The sequence below is a fragment of the Manis pentadactyla genome, chromosome 17, assembly GCF_030020395.1.
Source record: "Manis pentadactyla isolate mManPen7 chromosome 17, mManPen7.hap1, whole genome shotgun sequence".
NCBI lineage: Eukaryota > Metazoa > Chordata > Mammalia > Pholidota > Manidae > Manis > Manis pentadactyla.
The window spans coordinates 37,463,611-37,484,056 of NC_080035.1; positions in this window are offsets into that span (position 1 = coordinate 37,463,611).

Genomic DNA, 20,446 nt, shown 5'->3' on the forward strand with positions numbered 1-20,446 from the left:
ATATATAGAATGTTGATTACCCTGGTTTTGAGTTACTCTTATTAAAATTTGCAAATAATCTGCATGAATTATAAAGCATGTTTTCATTATAATTACGGGTATAAAATAAACAGGAAGTATATGGGGCTTGCTGTTTTTAAATTCTTTTAAGAAGGAGGGTTGTATGTCTGACAAAGAAGAAAGAGGTGTTAGTGTCAGCATGCTTTGACCACCAGCATTCCTGATCTATGCCTTCCCTTCAGCTCAAGGCCTTCCCTACCAGAATTTTCCACTGAGAATACACACAAAAACATCATCAGAATATAAAAAGCATGTCAAGGACACAGATTTTCAATCTGAATATTGTCTTTCTACCTGCATTCACGTTGACTTTGTGTTTGATGATAAGGCTCAAAGGGACAGCAGGAAATAAAACTCTATTTGATGGTTCTGCTTTGCCCCAGGACAGTGGGTGCTGGCCCAGTGCCCCTCTCTCTTTTGGCCACAACCTCAGCTGTTCCTTTGAAGGACCATACCCCTTCCTGTTCTTCTGGTCCCATGGGGCTGCTCAATAGCATTGAAGGGTGGGCATGGGACCAATAGCAGAACAATAGGATTTTCTTCCCTGGGAGGCTACATTTATCTGTAACAACACGAAAAACAGATGGAAGCCATTGGGGCTGTTTTTCCAAGGGCAGTGTCCAGAAAGGACACTGCAGGGAATTCCTAACAGTTCCCTGGAGAGGTTCCAATGCCTGTCCCTCCACAGCCTTAGTGACTCAGCAATTCCATGGAATCAGGAATTATCAAAATTCTTCCTACAAAGTTCTTACATGCTTAAGTCAGAAAGAGTTGGTCTCTATTGCTAACAACCACTGGGCTCCAACATGAGGAGAGAGGTGTTGACTACTTTGGAGAGTTGACTGTCATTGTGTTGATAGGGTCCCATTTTCTGAACCTCCAGTCATGTTCATTTCTCTCTATAATCTGGAGCTACATTTGAGGTGTTACCTGAAACCAGCCCTAAAATTAAAAATCCCCCCACTCCGAAAATAAAACAAAAAAAACCCTCCCATTTAAAAGTTAGTTCCGACAGTTCCAGAGCCAAGATGGCGGCATGAGTAGAGCAACGGAAATCTCCTCCCAAAACCACATATATCTATGAAAATATAACAAAGACAACCCTTCCTAGAATAAAGACCAGAGGACACAGGACAATATCCAGACCACATCCGCACCTGAGAGAACCCAGCGCCTCGCGAAGGGGGTAAGATACAAGCCCCGGCCCCGCGGGAGCCGGGCGCCCCTCCCCCCAGCTCCCGGCGGGAGAAGAGCAGGCAGAGCGGGAGGGAGACGGAGCCCAGGACTGCTGAACACCCAGCCCCAGCCATCCGGGCCAGAGTGCAGGGCCCTGGATACTAGGAAAACAGGGCAGCAAGAACAGTGAGCAGGCACTGGAGGCTGGGCGACAGAGGGCATAAGAAAAGCGCGCGACCATTTTTTTTTTTTGCTGTTTTGTTTTGGCGAGCGCTTTTTGGAAGCCTTAAAGGGATAGGGACCCCAATACTAGGGAAACAGGGCAGCAAGAACAGTGAGTGGGCACCAGTGGCCTGGTGCCAGAGGACACCAGAAAAGTGCGCGACCATTTTTTTTTTTTTTTGCTGTTTTCTTCTGGCGAACGCTTTTTGTAAGTCTTAAAGGGATAGGGACCCCAATACTAGGGAAACAGGGCAGCAAGACTGGTGAGCAGATGCCTGAGGCTGACGCCGGAGAATAAAGAAAAACGAGGGGCCACTTTTTTTTTTTTTTTTTTTTTTGTGGTCGTTGTTTTGTTTTGGCGGGTGCTTTTTGTGAGTCTTCAAGGGGCAGGGTGGGACACTTAAATCAGAGGAAAGGAAAGTGGGGATCTCTGGGCACCCTAACCCCTGGGCTGTAGGGAGCAGAAAGGCCCCTGACGGAGATGAATAGCCTCCAGGCCGATTCCCCTCCAACGCGACTCCACCATTTTGGAGCAGAGGCCTGAACCAGGCCACAACCACAGCAACAGCGGAGATTAACTCCATAGCAGCCGGGCAGGAAGCAGAAGCCCTGTCTGCGCGCAGCTGCGCAGCACAAGCCACTAGAGGTCGCTGTTCACCCAGGAGAGGAGGGCCACAAACCAACAAGAAAGGAAGTCCTTCCAGCCGTCACTCGTCCCAGCTCTGCAAACTATTCCTATCACCATGAAAAGGCAAAGCTACAGGCAGACAAAGATGACAGAGACAACACCAGAGAAGGAGACAGACCTAACCAGTCTTCCTGACAAAGAATTCAAAGTAAGAATCATAAACATGCTGACAGAGATGCAGAGAAATATGCAAGAGAAATGGGATGAAGTTCGGAGGGATATCACAGATGCCAGAAAGGAGATTACAGAAATGAAACAAACTCTGGAAGGGTTTATAAGCAGAATGGATAGGATGCAAGAGGCCATTGATGGAATTGAAACCAGAGAACAGGAACGCATAGAAGCTGACATAGAGAGAGATAAAAGGATCTCCAGGAATGAAACAATGTTAAGAGAAATGTGTGACCAATCCAAAAGGAACAATATCGGTATTATAGGGGTTCCAGAAGAAGAAGAGAGAGGAAAAGAGATGGAAACTATCTTAGAAGAAATAATTGCTGAAAAGTTCCCCAAACTGGGGGAGGAAATAATTGAACAGACCACGGGAATACACAGAACCCCCAACAGAAAGGATCCAAGGAGGACAACACCAAGACACATAATAATTCAAATGGCAAAGATCAAGGACAAAGAAAGAGTTTTAAAGGCAGCTAGAGAGAAAAAGGTCACCTATAAAGGAAAACCCACCAGGCTAACATCAGACTTCTCGACAGAAACCCTACAGGCCAGAAGAGAATGGCATGATATATTTAACACAATGCAACAGAAGGGCCTTGAACCAAGGATACTGTATCCAGCACGACTATCATTCAAATATGACAGTGGGATTAAACAATTCCCAGACAAACAAAAGCTGAGGGAATTTGCTTCCCACAAACCACCTCTACAGAACATCTTACAGGGACTGCTCTAGATGGGAGCACTCCTAGAAAGAGCACAGCACAAAACATTCAACATATGAAGAATCGAGGAGGAGGAATAAGAAGGGAGAGAAGGAAAGAATCTCCAGACAGTGTATATAACAGCTCAATAAGCGAGCTAAGTTAGGCAGTAAGATACTAAAGAGGCTAACCTTGAACCTTTGGTAACCACAAATTTAAAGCCTGCAATGGCAATAAGTACATATCTTTCAATAGTCACCCTAAATGTTAATGGGCTGAATGCACCAATCAAAAGACATAGAGTAATAGAATGGATAAACAAGCAAGACCCATCTATATGCTGCTTACAAGAAACTCACCTCAAACCCAAAGACATGTACAGACTAAAAGTCAAGGGATGGAAAAACATATTTCAAGCAAACAACAGCGAGAAGATAGCAGGGGTTGCAGTACTAATATCAGACAAAATAGACTTCAAAACAAAGAAAGTAACAAGAGATAAAGAAGGACACTACATAATGATAAAGGGCTCAATCCAACAAGAGGATATAACCATTCTAAATATATATGCACCCAACACAGGAGCAAATGGATATGTGAAACAAATACTAACAGAACTAAAGGGGGAAATAGACTGCAATGCATTCATTCTAGGAGACTTCAACACACCACTCACCCCAAAGGATAGATCCACTGGGAAGAAAATAACTAAGGACACGGAAGCACTAAACAACACAGTAGAGCAGATGGACCTAATAGACATCTATAGAACTCTACATCCAAAAGCAACAGGATATACATTCTTCTCAAGTGCACATGGAACATTCTCCAGAATAGACCACATACTAGGCCACAAAAAGAGCCTCAGTAAATTCCAAAAGATTGAAATCCTACCAACCAACTTTTCAGAACACAAAGGCATAAAACTGGAAATAAACTGTACAAAGAAAGCAAAGAGGCTCACAAACACACGGAGGCTTAACAACACGCTCCTAAATAATCAATGGATCAATGACCAAATCAAAATGGAGATCCAGCAATATATGGAAACAAATGACAACAACAACACTAACACCCAACTTCTGTGGGATGCAGCAAAAGCAGTCTTAAGAGGAAAGTATATAGCAATCCAAGCATATTTAAAAAAGGAAAAACAATCCCAAATGAATGATCTAATGTCACAATTATCGAAATCGGAAAAAGAAGAACAAATGACGCCTAAGGTCAGCAGAAGGAGGGACATAATAAAGATCAGAGAAGAAATAAATAAAATTGAGAAGAATAAAACAATAGCAAAAATCAATGTAACCAAGTGCTGGTTCTTTGAGAAAATAAACAAAATAGATAAGCCTCTAGCCAGACTTATAAAGAAGAAAAGAGAGTCAAAACAAATCAACAGTATCAGAAACGAGAAAGGAAAAATCACGACGGACCCCACAGACATACAAAGAATTCTTAGAGAATACTATGAAAACCTATATGCTAACAAGCTGGGAAACCTAGAAGAAATGGACAACTTCCTAGAAAAATACAACCTTCCAAGATTGACCCAGAAAGAAACAGAAAATCTAAACAGACCAATTACCAGCAACAAAATTGAAGCGGTAATCAAAAAACTACCAAAGAACAAAACCCCCAGGCCAGATGGATTTACCTCGGAATTTTATCAGACATACAGGGAAGACATAATACCCATTCTCCTTAGAGTTTTCCAAAAAATCGAGGAGGAGGGGATACTCCCAAACTCATTCTATTAAGCTAACATCACCCTAATACCAAAACCAGGCAAAGACTGCACCAAAAAAGAAAACTACAGACCAATATCCCTGATGAACATAGATGCAAAAATACTCAACAAAATATTAGCAAACGGAACTCAAAAATACATCAAAAGGATCATACACCATGACCAAGTGGGATTCATTCCAGGGATGCAAGGATGGTACAACATTCGAAAGTCCATCAACATCATCCACCACATCAACAAAAAGAAAGACAAAAACCACATGATCATCTCCATAGATGCTGAAAAAGCATTTGACAAAGTTCAACATCCATTCATGATAAAAACTCTCAGCAAAATGGGAATAGAGGGCAAGTACCTCAACATAATAAAGACCATCTATGATAAACCCACAGCCAACATTGTACTGAACAGCGAGAAGCTGAAAGCATTTCCTCTGAGATCGGGAACTAGACAGGGATGCCCACTCTCCCCACTGTTATTTAACATAGTACTGGAGGTCCTAGCCACGGCAATCACACAAAACAAAGAAATAAAAGGAACCCAGATTGGTAAAGAAGAAGTTAAACTGTCACTATTTGCAGATGACATGAGACTGTACATAAAAAACCCTAAAGACTCCACCCCAAAACTACTAGAACTGATATCGGAATACAGCAAAGTTGCAGGATACAAAATTAACACACAGAAATCTGTGGCTTTCCTATACACTAACAATAAACCAACAGAAAGAGAAATCAGGAAAACAACTCCATTCACAATTGCATCAAAAAAAATAAAATACCTAGGAATAAACCGAACCAAAGAAGTGAAAGACTTATACTCTGAAAACTACAAGTCACTCTTAAGAGAAATTAAAGGGGACACTAACAGATGGAAACTCATCCCATGCTCGTGGCTAGGAAGAATTAATATCGTCAAAATGGCCATCCTGCCCAAAGCAATATACAGATTTGATGCAATCCCTACGAAACTACCAGCAACATTCTTCAATTAAATGGAACAAATAATTCAAAAATTCATATGGAAGCACCAAAGACCCCGAATAGCCAAAGCAATCCTGAGAAAGAAGAATAAAGTAGGGGGGAATCTCACTCCCCAACTTCAAGCTCTACTATAAAGCCATAGTAATCAAGACAATTTGGTACTAGCACAAGAACAGAGCCACAGACCAATGGAACAGACTAGAGAATCCAGACATTAACCCAGACATATAAGGTCAATTAATATTTGATAAAGGAGCCATGGACATACAATGGTGAAATGACAGTCTCTTCAACAGATGGTGCTGGCAAAACTGGACAGCTACATGTAGAAGAATGAAACTGGACCATTTTCTAACCCCATATACAAAAGTAAACTCAAAATGGATCAAAGACCTGAATGTAAGTCATGAAACCATTAAACTCTTGGAAGAAAACATAGGCAAAAACCTCTTAGACATAAACATGAGTGACCTCTTCTTGAACATATCTCTCCGGGCAAGGAAAACAACAGCAAAAATGAACAAGTGGGACTATATTAAGCTGAAAAGCTTCTGTACAGCAAAAGACACCATCAATAGAACAAAAAGGAACCCTACAGTATGGGAGAATATATTTGAAAATGACACATCCGATAAAGGCTTGACGTCCAGAATATATAAAGAGCTCACATGCCTCAACAAACAAAAAACAAATAACCCAATTAAAAAATGGGCAGAGGAACTGAACAGACGGTTCTCCAAAAAAGAAATACAGATGGCCAACAGACACATGAAAAGATGCTCCACATCGCTAATTATCAGAGAAATGCAAATTAAAACTACAATGAGGTATCACCTCACACCAGTAAGGATGGCTGCCATCCAAAAGACAGAGAACAACAAATGTTGGCGAGGCTGTGGAGAAAGGGGAACCCTCCTACACTGCCGGTGGGAATGTAAGTTAGTTCAACCATTGTGGAAAGCAGTATGGAGGTATATCAAAATGCTCAAAACAGACCTACCATTTGACCCAGGAATTGCACTCCTAGGAATTTACCCTAAGAATGCAGCAATCAAGTATGAGAAAGATCAGTGCACCCCTATGTTTATCGCAGCACTATTTACAATAGCCAAGAATTGGAAGCAACCTAAATGTCCATCGATAGATGAATGGATAAAGAAAAGGTGGTACATATACACAATGGAATACTACTCAGCCATAAGAAAAGGGCAAATCCAACCATTTGCAGCAACATGGATGGAGCTGGAGGGTATTTTGCTCAGTGAAACAAGCCAAGCAGAGAAAGAGAAATACCAAATGATTTCACTCATCTGTGGAATATAAGAACAAAGGAAAAACTGAAGGAACAAAACAGCAGCAGAATCACAGAACTCAAGAATGGACTAACAGGTACCAAAGGGAAAGGGACTGGGGAGGATGGGTGGGTAGGGAGGGATAAGGGGGGGAGAAGTAGGGGGGTATTAAGATTAGCATCCATAGCGGGGTGGGAGAAAGGGGAGGGCTGTACAACACAGAGAAGACAAGTAGTGATTCTACAACAGGTTGCTACGCTGATGGACAGTGACTGTAAAGGAGTATATAGGGGGGACCTGGTATAGGGGAGAGCCTAGTAAACAAAGTATTCGTCATGTAAGTGTAGATTAATGATTAAAAAAAAAAAAATGCAGTTCCTATGTGGTGACCTCTAATGAGTTCTACACAAGGGTATAAAGGGCATATAAAAGTGTAGGCAAAGGGTCTGTTTGTGTTTATACAGAGGATCAAAGCCTAATTGGGCTACCCCGAAAATGAACTAAGATACGATATGAAAAAGAACTTCCAACATCAGCACTCTCTGGAAGACTCATGCCAGAAGATGATCATCAAAAAACCCCAACAAAGATCCACACACTGCTACAGCTGTAGATGCACTCATCCTACCGGTTCCTGGACTTGCCATGGGAATGAGGAAGGAGATATCTAAGCTGACCTGTGCATACAGTAAAACAACAAATTTGACTCGATCTATACTGTTGGAACTCAATCAAGAATTAGGAGAAGTGCAAATTGTAGTGCTCCAAAGTCTTACAACTACAGACTATTTACTGTTACAAGAACATAAGGGATGTGAACATTCCCCAGGAATGGGTTGTTTTAATTTGTCTGATTTCTCTCAGACTGTTCAAGTTCAGTTGGACAATATCCACCATATCATAGATAAGTTTTCACAAATGCCTAAGGTGCCTAACTGGTTTTCTTGGTTTCACTGGAGATGGCTGGTAATTACAGGTATGCTTTGGTTATGTAACTATACTCCTATTATGTTAATGTGTGTGCGCAATTTAAGTAGTAGCTTAAAACCTATACATGCTGAAGTTACTCTACAAGAAGATATGTCAAAGAAATAATCAATCTTCCCATGTTTTCTTCCGCCTGCTACTTCTATAGCTTTTCTTCTTTCTCCCTAATTACAACCCTTAAATAGAATTCGTGCCTCATATCAAATTTACCGAGTATCATATTTCTTCCAAGTGGTCAAGATACCTCAAGACAAATGCTGGGCATAGAAGCTACAGGGCATAAATATGCAAAGAAATAAAAAGCTAACCATTTCAAACAATAAGGCTTCTCTCTCACTTACCAACTTTACATTTCCCTGTATGGCCCCGGAAGACGACTGGTTAGCCAGAGACGGGTAAGATTACTCAAGGGAGGAACAACCTAAGACAGGCACAGTCACAAGGGGGCCATCAGGTGAGAAATTGGGGATCAACAGAGGTGAAGCTTAGAACCTCACCCCCCTGTTCTGAGAGAAATCTTCTGCATACGTGGATGTTTTATTGCCCTTGTCTAGCTCGGATTAACACATAGTCTACAGGCACACACCTGATCATCTACATTTGCTCTCTTACAACACTAAACTATGTTTTCTACCTTTATCTTGTATCTACCTACCACTTCAGCATTTTATTAAAAATAATAATAATAAAGAGAGAAATGTGGTATCCACATATAAATCAAGTATAAAAATCAAATGAGTATTCATATTTGAACTGACTGTTTATAGTTCATAATGCATGAGCAAAACCGAAGGTTTCTGTGATGGCTGCCCTTGTACTGTTCACCATGTAAGAACTTATTCACTATGTAAGAATTTGTTCTCCATGTAAGAACTTGTTTGTTATGCCTCAGAAGATTGGAGACTGACGAAAATTAGGCTTGGGGTGGATTAATGATTGTGCATTGAGCATTGACTCCCCTATACAGAATTTTATTGTTGTTAACAACCATTTGATCAATAAATATGAGAGATGCCCTCACACACACACACAAAAAAAGTACACACTTCCAATGGTAAAATAATAAGTAACTGGGATGTAATGAATACAGTCAAGATATTGTAACAGCTTGGTATGGTGATAGCTGGTACCTACAATTGTCATGTATATAAATGTTGAATCACTATGTTGTACACCTGAAACTAATGTAATGTAATACTGTGTGTCAACTACCCTTCAATAAAAAAAATAATTATCTACAAAGAATAAATAAATAAATAAAATAAAATAAAATAGTTGGAAACATCAAAATAAATAAATAAATAAATAAAAATAAAAGTTCCCCCTTCATACTTCACCAAATCTGCCTTACCATCTAAAAGTAAAATTAAGATGCAATATGTGAATTGTAGTACCTTATATGGAAACTCTTAAGAGGAAATTTTTTTTCAAATCTGCTTAAGGCCAAATGAATTTTGGGGTTAAAAAATTATCTCTTGTGGTTTGAGGTCTCCCTGACATTTTTCTTTAAACCCTCTTTAAGATCTAATTTGCAAGTTAAATTTAACTCTTGGGCAACTTCTAGTTTTAAGATATTAGTTAAAAAATGGTTATTGGTTTTTAAACTAGTTAAAAGTACTTTGGGTAGTTTTGTATCTGTATGTTTTTTATAACTCAAAAGTGATAAATCTTGACAGCTTGAAGTTAGAAAGCCATTTCCTGTAATAGAAGGCTAATTGCTTTATCTACTCAACAACAAAAACAAGTAGATACATAGAATTTCCCAAGCACAGCATTTTTCTAACGTTTTCTCTACAAGTCTAAAAGGTTACCATAAGACTCTCAAATATGCACAGAGGAAGTGAGTTCTCTGTAGAATAACTAAGAGATCCCCACTTACCCTTCTATATCAAATTGTGTTAGGAACAGGCCTTTTCTCTTAAAACAGGACTTAAATTCAGCAACTACAGAGCTATCTGCTCTAATATCTTCAGTACAAATTTTCCAGAGTTGGACCAAATGTATTCTTGATTTGTACATGGAAGCACTTTGAAAATGGCAAAGTAAATCTATGTCCAATGTAGTAATACATTAAATATTCATAAATTTTTAACAAATACAAAATAACTTGACTTTTTCTGCCTACATTCTGGATCATTCAGATTAGGGCAAACCCTGTCAAGAAGCAGTCTACCTGATCTTTCAGAGATTACTTAACAATCATACTTCAAGTCAGGATGTGGGAGCAGAAAGCATGCAGGTTTAGCTACACTTAAAAACCTCTAGGTCACATTTGCTGATAGTAAGATTATGGAGATAACACATACTACAGAGTCAAAGAGAAATGCCAATGATGAGAGTTTTGGTGGCACCCATATTTTGGGTCCTCTTTAGAAATCAAGTTGAAGTAGAATATTAACAGGGCTTCATCAAAATAGCAATATGAGTTATGGGGTAGGGAGACAGCACAGAAAATGTGATTCTGTTGCTCAGCTAACAGAGACTGTATGCATAGCCATGCCTCCCCATGCCACATCTCAGGGAACAAATCTCCAGTTGTAATCTCCAGTTGTTTCTCTTCATTCACACCAAGTAAAAGCATTAGGGTTTTTCTCTTCCATGTCCCCCTGGGTGTCAAGACCCCTAAACTTCTGTTTTTGTTTTTATTCTATGAATAGGGTTGGAAGTGACACTGGAACTTGTAAGTGTTCCGGGTCACTATTTAGTGGAGATCCATACTGAGGGGTTCAGATGGAGCTGAACAGGCATCACTTTTGGAATCATGGCAGCTCTTGAGAGAGGTCCTCACCAGACACCCACTAGACGGACAGCTTCCATGGCTCCGTTGCACAAGTTACAGGCACAGGTCACATGGGTGGGGATGGCCAGGCACTGACTGGACCGCCACGCCCTCAGTGGTGTTCATATGGCAGAGGCCAGCAGTCTCAGGGCTCCTCTGCTCGTCCAGGCCCGCTCCTATCCTTACATGGCCCACTGACCTCCTCGAGGGTCACAGTCCAGTCTTTCACCTCTTGCACCACCTGCCAATGCTCACCACCCTGATCTACTCTGGGGAGGCTCTTCATTTTCTTCCCTGCTAAATGTGTATGTGTGCACATGCATGTGTGGGCATGCTCTGCTTCATTTCTCCACTAGTAAAACTTTACATTCTTATAAATGACATGTTTTGGCATCTTAGTGCACCCTACACAGCTTGCCTTTAGAAGGTGGGAACAAAGTTAACATCTCAGATCTCTCCTTCAGAGTCTGAGGCTACTCAAGAACACGTAGGTTGGTCCTACACCCTGGCGAAGTGCTCATAATTTTTCCACTTGAGAATCACTGCGTGTGGTCTCAGGACACTCCTCTCCCCCAGCACCACTGACCTCACCCAACTCCACCCAACCCAGATTGCTCACCTGCAGACACAGGCATGACTTCCCTTGACAGTGGAGAAACTGCAGGTAGTCCTTGCTCTGTAAGAGTGAGCTGCTGCCCTTGTCTAAAGGCAGAGAGCAGTATTAGGTGAAATACCAACCCACTCCCTGCCACCTCCTCCTGCCTATAGTCACTGAGTCTCTGAAGTGCAGTAGCCTAGTTTGAGAAGTGGTTTTTGGCTCCGCTTTCTGGCCCCTCTGTCGTCCCTACCTCCACCCCCTCCTGCAGATATCCCAAGCCTGCTTTAACATCCCAAGTTTTGGGTGAAGATCTGACTAATTATGAGGCTACTCTCTCCCCTCCTAATATGCCTCAGGCCTCCAAACTTCTCCTCTAAGACCAGACAGCATTCCCTCTTCAAGAAGACATTCAGTATTTTTCAGCTCCTCAGTATCTGAATTTGGGGTCTTTCCGTGCCCATCGCTCTCTGTGATACACTTTCAATCTGGGGCTTATAACAGTCTCTGTTCCAAATCAGCAGGGACTTCTGAGAATTTACTTCTTTGCTCTATGCCATTTTTCTTATAGGGTCACAACTCTGATTTCAAACTGACTTGTTCCAGTTCTCATCTAGGTTTTATTACTTGTGGAACACGTATGCTTTGTACAAGGATGCTTTAGAATTCCAGGCAAGTGTCCATGGGTAAGAAGTATGAATTTCAACAATTACAAAAGATGAGTGTGCAGAGGTAAATCTTTCTTTATATCTTCATAACTAGACACATTTCTGACACTCCTTTTTTTTTCTGCTGATTCTAAGAATATAATCTTTCCAAGGATAGATATTTAAGAATGTTAAAATAGAATGTTTCAGTCTGAGTTGTGGCTAAAGCCCCAAAATAATAGATGCCAACCATTCTCACATTTCACTTCCTGCAGTGGAAGTAATGAAAACAAAAACAAAAGCAAAAAATAGTTATGTGACCATTGACCCCTAACACACCAGTGAGCATAAAAGGAGCATAGAGTACTTCTTATTATCTCTAGTCAAGTGAGAGAAGCTCCAATGGGACCAGACAAAGCTTCCCAAACACACAAGGGTTCAACTAAACTTTGTTCTTTCAAAACTTTCTTCGCATCACTGCACAGTGCAGAGAGAGAAGGCTTATTTATTCTTACTACTTTAGCTGAACTCTAGGGCAGGCTTCATAGGTTATCTGACTTTTCTCAGATAATAGAGTCAATTCACAGCTGCCTAAAACAGACTTGGTATAGTAGTTAATGTGTGATTCAATGTAATAACCAAACACCCAAATTTCACTCAGAATGAAAGCTGCCGGCCCCAACTCAAGCCCATAGTGGCTGGGGAGCCAGCAGTGAAAAGGAGGGAGAAGGCAGGCCCTTTTCTTGATTCTGCCAGTGTCTCCAGGAGTGTGCCCTGCTTACTGACTACAGCTTCTGACCCGTCAGGCCTTGGAGCGTGAAAAAAGGAGAGAAGCTAAAGGCAGGAAAAAATATCTCTCAGTTGGCACCAGTCTGGTTTCCACAGAGATTAGCAGGTGTTTAAAGTGGATTATTTCTCCTGTGGGCATTTCTGCATGGCTCTTTGGCAGCATGGTCTTCTCCTGATCTGTGTCTGCTTGCCGTCAGGTCCGTCCCTTACTCTGCCTGCTCTATGTTGCCGCAGAGCTGGCCTTTTGGGGTTGGATGGACTGGAGGGGAACTGGATGAGTGGAAAGTGGGAGGGCAGGGAGGAGCCAGGGCGCTTCACATCCTGCTTTGCTCCGGTGGCCGCAGCGATGGCTGCACTTCCTCCAAAGCTCAGCTCCTCCTGAAGAGCCCCTTCTGACTCCAGCTCCCTACTGGTGGGCCCGGCCCATGGGCTCTGGTGACACCACCTCTCGCTTTGTCCTCCTGCCTAGGGATGTAGACGCTTCCTTCTCTTGCCAATCTTTGGATTACCTCCCCATCCCCTCTCTGGCTCTCAGCTACTCTGTCTCCTGTATAAACAATTCCCTGAAGTAAATTTCCTCCACTGTAAATACCTGAAGGTGTTTGTTTTCCTAGTTGGATCCTGATGATACACCCCAACACACATACACACTGCCTCCCCCATTACCGGGGACCGTGCCTTAACTCACCTGACATAGGATGGTACTCTGACTGGCCACATGCAGCTTCTCCCTCCATCCCTGTCACTAGGGTCACTTGAGCATCTTTCAGATGAGGCCTCCTTTCCCTGCCAATGGGCATTTGGATGGAATCTAAGTGGAACAACTGCACATGTTCTAGAACTGGGTTCAGGAAAAACACAGCATAGAAATTGTCATGAGACATATAACTGTCATTATCCAGAAGCATAATTTCTTCCTGTCTAACCTGGGTCCCCCCAAAAGCAGATTGAGACAAAGACTTCTGTATGAGCACTGAATTTGGGAATGTGATCCCAAGGAGCAGGAGTGAGGGATGAGGGTATGAGACAAGGATGTAGTATTAGTTTCCTATTGCCTCTGTGTCTTAAATAATACAAGTTTATTATTTTATAGTCCTGAAGTCAGAAGTCTGAAGTGGGTCTTATAAGCTAAAATCATGGTATTGGGAAGGCTGATTTCTTTTGGAGTCTCTGAAAGTAGAATCCATTCCCTTGGTTTTTTGTTTTTTTTCTAATTCTAGGTGCCAGCATTCCTTGGCTCATGACCTCTTTCTCATGTGACTCTACCCTCTTGCTTCCATCATCACATCTTCTGCTATTTCTAACTCTACTGTGTCTTCCTTACAAATACCCTTGTGATTACACTGGCCCATCCAGGTAACCCTGGATCATCTACCCATCTCAAAATCCTTAACTTAATCACATCTGAAAAGTCCCATTTGTCATGTACATATTTACAGGTTCTGGGTAAGAATGTAGATATTTTGGGGGTGTCATTGTTCAGTCTACCATAGGTACACTGACCACTGCTATGCTCAGTTTATTCTCGCAGAACCTTCTAAGTAGTCTTATGAAATTGATCTCAGAACCATCCACGTAGAGGAAGAAAGGAAGACAGTTATCTGGCAGTGCCCCTCCCCCATTGATCAAGGTTGATCCCAAGGTTGTTAACTCTGCCAAAAGTCCAGGAGCCATGTGCATTAGTGCCAAATGGGGTCCCATGGCCCCTGAGCCACAGCTTCAGAGAAGCCCAGCACAGGAAGCAAGGGGGTCAAGGTAAGGTGCAATCAACGTTTACTCCCAGCCTTGAGTAATGCCCACATGGCTAGAGTAAAAGGTGAAGCCTGGAGAATTTGAAGAGTTCCAAATAGGAGTCTAGTTCACAACCTCACTCTAATCCACAGACACAGACACCTTTAGCCAGTTTGTTTCTATTTCTCAGGCTTGAGTCAGGCCTCACTCTGCTCTTTCTCTCTTAGACCCTTCTCACCGGGCTTCAGTAAGGAGGAATCCTCCCCGAGGCCACACCTCATGAGGGGTGGAGCGAGGAAGAGGTTCAAACCTTTCCAAAGCCTGAAGAGGAAGAATCAGAATAGATCTCCAGCGACTACTACAAGGAACTGATACAGAAACCAGCTCCCAAATTGGACTACAGCACCCAGAAAGACAGTTAAAGAAATTATTTATCTCCAGCTAAAGACAATTCTTACTGAAATTTCAAACTCCTAAGAGAACACAGGAAGAGAGAATTTGGGCCCTCACCTGGCATATTTCTAAAATACTACCAGAGTGACAGAATCAAGAGGCAGACAAGATAGGTAGACGAGATTCAGGTCATTCATGTTCTCAAGGACAACTACCCGTTAATGAACAGCATTTGGATTTGATAAAAACCTTAGGGCTGACTTCACTCTTCCATTATTTATCAGAAATGAGAGAAAAGTATCTGTATTTGGACTGGACGTAGAAAGCAACATCATTGCCTGGTAATCAAGAATGTGAACTAACACAGCACTTCTCACTTAACAGTTAGGTGAATATTAAAGGAGAAAATAAATACAGTTTTGGAGAGAGGATGAAACCACCAGCATTCTGAAAATCTCTTGGAAAGCATAAACCGATAGTTTTTTAACAGTCAATCTGGCCCTTTGACGCAGAATTCCACTTCCAGAAAAACATAGCTTACAGAAATATGCAAACAGCTAAGCAAAAACAAAACAAAACAAGAAAACAACAACAAAATGCACATTAAAGCGCATTTGTTACAACACTTTGATTTGGAAACCGTCTGAGAGGTTGTTTTAGAAAGAGAAGAATGAGTTCGTTCTTTACGTATTAACATGGAAGAAGCTCAAGATGTAGAAAGAGAAAAAGCAAGTTGCAAAACAGTGGGCGTGTTATGATCCAATTCATTTAAAAAAATAATACTTGCATTAGGGTACGTAAAAAGCTTACAGGTGATTTGGCAATAATGTCACATGCATAATGTGTATGGAAGAGACTCTGCATTGTATTGTCCCCATTACGGCCCACGTCAGGTTCACAGAAGAGAAACTGTAGGTCCAGAGCCGCTTCCTCTGTGTGACTTTCTCCTGTTTATTGTAATATTGGGTAAAATGGGTAATTGAAATGACACGAACGACTATGAGCTCTGTGTTAATGAGAGCATTGATAGCGATAAGAAAAGAAAATTCATTCTCTTAAACAAAAGCTGTATGTAATCAAATGTTAGTTATGCCCAGTGCTGGTTAGGTTTGTTACTACTCTTACAAGAGTTAGTGAAATCCCTATAGCTAGAAAATAATTCTGCTTTAAAATTCTAAACTCTCTAGTTGTGTCTCCTTTCTTCTATTAAAATTATTTTTTGAAAGCCAGACAAGACTCCTGCAGAAGACAATTAATGAATTATAGCAGAACAAACTTACATATGTTGACAAAAACATAAAATGTCTGAGGATTTCAGGCTAAACATGGCCAATGGATGTTATCCTTTGCAAAACCCCACGAAAATAAAACTAGAGGAATAAAATCAAGGACCAAGAGAATACAATACAATAGTAGTTTCTTGAGAGGATACAATAGTGAAAAAGAGGTGTCAACATATTTTAGGAAGATGGAAAGTGTCAAAGAATGGAGAAAGTTGGACAAGCGCCCCAGGTGGTGGGGGGAGGGGAGGGGCCTAACATTAAGCAAGTCCCCTCATTCCATAAACTCCAGAGAGACTGGGGCCCTGGAGGCATAGTTGCTTCATAAAGTTGGGCCCTGAATGCAAGAGGAGACATGTCTGAAAGCCTGCAGTAGGGAGTCCGAGCTCTAGGTCCCCTTCCTCATCGGACACATCTAGGCAATTGCTGATAAGAGCTTAGAATCATGTTGAATTCCCCTCTATTGTTTTCCAGTCCCCAGGATAATGAAACACCCCTGCAGGGGTACTAAGGGTAAAATATTTTCCTGAGGGAGAATGGTTAAAAGCTTGGGACGGCCACCTGCAGCTTTGTAACCTGGGAAACCTGCCACTATCCAGCAGGAAATAGAAGGAACCAAGAACATGGAAAGGACAGAGGAAAAGCTTGAGCCCTTCTAAGGGTGAAGACCTGAGCCTTCTCCAGGGGAACTGCAACTGAGCTCCAAGACTGAAACAGCAAAACTCTTCAGTAGGCATTTTGCCAGATGATACTATGTCCCTTTGCAACTGCCTTTGCTGCAAAGCAGCGTCTCAGTTTTGCAAACACTAAAAAAATTAAAAGAATATAAGCATGGGAGTGGAAAAGTAATTTTAATTTTTTTTTTAATGTAAGATGGCTGAAGACATCAAATTTAAATTCCAGACTCATATCCACTGCAGTCAGCAGAAAACCCAGCCAACACAGGCAGCTTATTTGGGAAATACCCAAAGCAGCAAAATCTGAGAGCAAGTATGTGCAGATTTCTTGTTCTTGGAATTAGAGAGAAAGAGATCTGGGGACTTATTGTGATCCTCAGCTTCGGGTCCATATGCACAAGCCGATGAGGAAAGCACCCAGAGCTACCCAGTGCTAGAGGAGAAAGGTTTTCCACATGTAAGTTTTCTATTTGGATCCACTCAGATCAAGAGAGGTGGCTCCTATAAGAAGTGTTCACTAAACCTGGTTACTAAAGTCTAAGGTCAACTCCAAGAAGATCCACAATCTGAAAAAGTAGGCAAATTTCCTGAACTTGGTGGTGGTGGTGAAATCTGAGCCACCAGATGGCCGATATCAGCATCTATCTTGACCCAGCTGGATCAGTTATCTATAGATCCAAACAATGACATAAATACAACCACAAGACCTCAGTGGCTCATAATACTAAACATCTATTTTGCTCACAAGTCTACAGGCCATCTGAGTAGCTCTGCTGCTCTGGTATGGGCTTAGCTGACCTTGGTTGGATACACTCATGGACCCACAGTCAGCTGGGGCTGGCTTTCTAGATTGGCCTCAGTGTTCAGTTGTGATACCTCTGTCTGACCCATGCACTGCCTCAGTCCAGCCGGCTAACCCAGCCTTGCTTCCATGAACAAGACTGAGGTCTGAGACAGCGAGTAACAGTACCCGAGACTCTTGAGGCCCAGGCTCAGAATGCGCACATCTTCAGACCTGCTGCATTTTACTGGTCAAAGCAAGTCCCACGGCCAGTCCAAATTCAAAGGTGGGAATGTAAACTCCCTTTATTTAAGAGGCACTAAAATTCCACAAGACAAGGGCATAATCATGGGGAGGGGTGATGATAAATGGACGCCAGTAGAACAATTAATCTACCACACCAGCATCTTGAGGCAAAAGAGTTAGTTCTGTGAGTAAATGAAAAGAATTTAGTTAAAGGCAATGTGATATCCTGGAGAGAAAAGAAAAAAAAAGGATGATTAGTAAGAAAGCTACTGAAATCTGAATAAAATCTGTATTTTAGTTAAGAGTAACATTAATTTCCTAGTTCTGACAAATTCATCATGGCTATAAGATGTCAACAAGAGGAGAAGCAAGGTGAAGAACATGTGGGAACTATGTCATCTTTGCATCTTTTCTGTAAAACTAAAATTGGTTCAAAATAAGTTTAGTTTTAAAAGAACATTACAGAAAAGAAGCTGGGGTGCAGCCCCTTTCCCTGGGTGCACTGCTGAGTCATGGAGACTGCTCCATCCTCTATTCATAAGCCCTGTGGCCTGGGAAAACTTGGCTGCATGTGGGGCACTGAAAAGCCTGAACAGGTGGCTTGGCCAGGGCCACGTCTCTGCAGACCTCCCAGGCGGCAGCTGCTCTGAGCCCCAGGCTCAGCAGGACCAGTGGCTGGGCCAGCATCCTTTCTCAGTGTGACTCAAGGGGTGCTGACCCAGCTGGCTAAGGTTCTTAGAGCAAATGCCACATGGCCACAAAGTCATAGTGACTGGGAATTCTCTTTTCCTCCCTTTTCATGTGAGTGAAATCCAGACTTAGCCATCTTTTTGTTTTTTGGGGGGTATTATTAATGTACAATTACATGAGCAACATTATGGTTACTAGACTCCCCCCATTATCAAGTCCCCACCACATACCCCATTACAGTCACTGTCCATCAGCGACTGTAAGATGCTATAGAAATCACTACTTGTCTTCTCTGTATTACACTGCCTTTCCAGTGTTTCCCCCCACCCCCACCCAACTACATTATGTGTGCTAATTGTGATGCCCCTTTGTCCCCCTTATCCCTCGCTTCCCACCCGTCCTCCTCAGTCCCTTTCCCTTTGGTAACTGTTAGTCCATTCTTGGGTTCTGTGAGTCTGCTGGTGTTTGTTCCTTCAGTTTTTGCTTTGTTCTTATGCTCCACAGATGAGTGAAATCATTTGGTACTTGTCTTTCTCTGCCTGGCTTATTTCAACTGAGCAGAATACCCTCTAGCACCATCCATGTTGTTGCAAATGGTAATATTTGTTTTCTTCTTATGGCTGAACAATATTCCATTGTGTATATGTGCCACATCTTCTTTATCCATTCATCTACTGATGGACACTTAAGTTGTTTCCATTTCTTGGCTATTATAAATAGTGTTGCGATAAACATAGGGGTGCATATGTCTTTTTCAAACTGGGCTCCTGTATTCTTAGCGTAAATTCCTAGGAGTGGAATTCCTGGGTCAAATGGTATTTCTATTTTTAGATTTTTGAGGAACCTCCATACTGCTTTTCACAATGGTTGAACTAGTTTACATTCCCACCAGCAGTGTAGGAGGGTTCCCCTTTCTGCATGTCCTCGCCAACATTTGTTGTTGCTTGTCTTTTGGATGTTGGCGATCCTAACTGGTGTGAGGTGATATCTCATTGTGGTTTTAATTTGCATTTCTCTGATGACTAGCAATGTGAGCATCTTTTCATGTGCCTGTTGGCCATCTGAATTTCTTCTTTGGAGAACTGTCTGTTCAGATCCTCTGCCCACTTTTTAATTGGCTTATTTGCTTTTTGTTTGTTGAGGTGTGTGAGTTCTTTATATAATTTGGATGTCAACCCCTTATCAGATATGTCATTTATGAATATATTCTCCCATATTGTAGGATGTCTTTTTGTTCTACTAATGATGTCCTTTGCTGTACAGAAGCTTCTTAGTTTGATATAGTCCCACTTGTTCATTTTTGTTTTTGTTTCCCTTGCCCGGGGGAGATAGATTCATGAAGAAGTTGCTCATGTTTGTGCCCAAGAGATTTTTGCCTATGTTTTTTTCTAAGAGTTTTATGGTTGGACTTAGCCATCTTCTTCTGACTTTGTGACAGTGATAACTGTAATCTTCTTCACTGTGCTATAGCTCTGAGTCTAATGTGGAGGCTAAATGAGACACATGAACACACAATTATGGTGCAATGTGATAGGTCCATGCAGTGGGTGTGTTTCTTATCTGTATTGCTCTCTTCCTTCAGGAAATGCCAACCTCATCTCAGAGTGGTTAAGAGAAGGGTATCTCTCCAACCCCCACCCATGTGGGTCCCAGAGGTAGGCACATGACATATGACCCAGACCTGGGTGCTCAACCTACCCCTCCCTCTGGACACTGCAAATGGCCAAGGGAGAGGCATATGCCCCAGCATGTGCTAATCAGACCCTCTCCATGTTTAACAAGGCCTGTGGGGAAGGAAAGGT